This window comes from Mesoplodon bidens, assembly GCF_964165515.1.
Source record: "Mesoplodon bidens genome assembly, chromosome: 1".
Taxonomy (NCBI): domain Eukaryota; kingdom Metazoa; phylum Chordata; class Mammalia; order Artiodactyla; family Ziphiidae; genus Mesoplodon; species Mesoplodon bidens.
Genome location: NC_138176.1, coordinates 49,835,010 through 49,837,484, shown reverse-complemented (window position 1 = coordinate 49,837,484; position 2,475 = coordinate 49,835,010).

Sequence of the window (2,475 nt, the reverse complement as noted above, 5' to 3'; positions counted from 1 at the left end):
CCTCCAGCAGGAACGCAGCCTGCTAACACCTTGATCTGTAGCTTCTAGCCTCCTTAGATCAAGCTTTAGGCCTCTGTCCAGCTCAGGCCTCCCTTGACGGAACCGTGAGACAGTAGATTCCTGCTGTTTGCGCTCCCCAGTTTGTGGCTCTCTGTTAATGGCAGCCCCAGCAAACTAACACAGTATGTCAGTTAAATGAATACCAGTCCTATGAAGAAGATGGTATCGTGTCCATTTAACAGAAGAAACAAACAAGGTTCAGAGAAGTGACTTACCCAAAGTTACTCACAAGTATGGTTTGAACCCAAATCCATCTCACGCCCAAGCCCATTACCTCTCATGACTTAAGTGGGTATTTCCTCTCAGGCTTTGTGTGAGGGTTCAGCTTAGGGAAGGGACAGATCATTCATTCACTCATGCAAACACTCACTTCTCTTAAGGACATTCTCCTCCAGGTTCTTTTGAAAGGCAAGCCGACCCACTGGGAACAGGGGCTGTGGATCACGCTTTTCAGGAACCCAGTTCTTGGACAAGCCCGCTCCTCTGGTCCCCCTGAGCCTGCCCAGTGGACTCCCAGCAGCAGACAAAATGTTTATCTAACTCAGGCCACCCCCAGATGGAGCTATGCTCCTGCCTCAGGACCCACCCTGGACGGAAGTCCCCTTCCGACAACAGAAATACCCTGGACACAGATGAACGAGTGCCCCATTCGCGGTTCATGAGTTTCACGAAGTCCCATTACAGGCATGCACGTCTTTTCACCTCCTCTACGAAATGGAATGGAAAGTAAGCCTGAATCTCTAAAGAATTTTTATTGGCCCTGCCTGTCATTTACTTTGGCTCCATAAATCAAAGAGACTTCAGGCTGCAAAACACAGGCAGCCTCCTAGTCGTAGTCCATCAGCATGTGCTGTGGGCACAGTATATTGTACTGACTGGGTCAAGCAAACATCTTTTCATCTGTCTGTGATTCCGTTTATTGCGTGGGGGGCTTTCCTTCTAGTTAATTTCACTCCTCTGATGGAACATTAAGGGACCCGGGCAGTTCTTAAGCACCGTAACGATCGCTCTTTTCAGTGTTCCTTCTTTAGCTTGACCTAGACTCCAAAGGAATTTTTCTGAGACCATAAGATAAAACCAGGCACCTCTTCTGCCTCTTGCAACTACCCCGGCGGGAAGGCATAGGACACAGCAGAAGGCCTATCCCTCACCCAGCCTATTCACAGCAGGCTCACAATGACACATGACAATAGAGAACCCTCGTGGGATTTATCCCTCAAGGGATATTCCTGTTGACTGCATTTCTTTCTACTTTTAGTTTTGCTGAGAAATTGCAAAAATAGAACATGATCATTTTATGGTATTACTTGTTACAGAGGTGTATAAGAAAAAAAACGTGACCTTAGCCTCCTTTTTGCAATTTTTAAAAAGTTTTAAAAACAGAAGTTGAATCACACCATATAGACTGTTTTTCAATTGCTTTGTTTTTTCACTAAACAATACACTAAGGAGTCTTCTAGATCATTAAAGATAAATTGAAATTGTATTTTTCCTGTGTTTCCCATATTTTGTTTAACCATGCCCCTGTTGGTGATACTTAGGTTATCTATAATTTTTGACTCAAAAATAACCCAGCTATTAACATCTGTGTGTTTTGTGCAAGTATTTTTATAGGATAAATACTTCGAAATAACATTTTTGAGGAGAAGAAATTCCCACATCAAGTATTGGGAGATACCATTAACTTTCCAGTCAAAGTAATTCTTTTCTGTTTTCCCCAATGCATTTTTCCCACCCTTTTAAACATTGGATGTTACGTATCATTTATATTTTTTGCTAACCAGAAGCACAAAAGTGTTCTGTCATTTTAATCTGCAGTTACTTGATGATTAGGGAGACTTAACATCTTATCATATTTATATCAATTTTTCCTCTTCATCTATCATGTGTCACTTTTTCTGTTGGATTGTTTCAAGCTTTGTGATTCAGTTAGTCAGTCTTTTATTTTCAAAATAATATTTCTGCTTCCATGCCTTGCTTATAAAAGCCTGTTCTTTCTCAAGATTAGAAAATTCTTTGTGCCAGTTGGTGTTCTTTGTTGCAAGCAATAGAAACAAATGTTATTTAACTTAGGCAGAAAAGAGATTTATTAGAAGGATGCTGAATAGCTTAGTGAAAGGAGTGGGTGTTTGGAAACAAGCTTGGGAAAGAAGGTCAGATTAGGGGGAGGCTGAAGAGCCAAGAATACAGAGAAATGATATCCTCAGGACTGGCGGTGCCACTGGCGCCCTTGCCCCTGGATGCTTGCTGTCAAGAAGCAGTTCTCTCGACTCTGCTGCCATCATCTCTCCCAGACCCTGGTACTGGTTGCTACCATCCCATCATCATCTCCCACCACCATCCCCACCACCACCATGAGCCCCAGTGCTCTGAGCTCCACTGCTACCAACACCTCCACCACCATCTCCATCACCA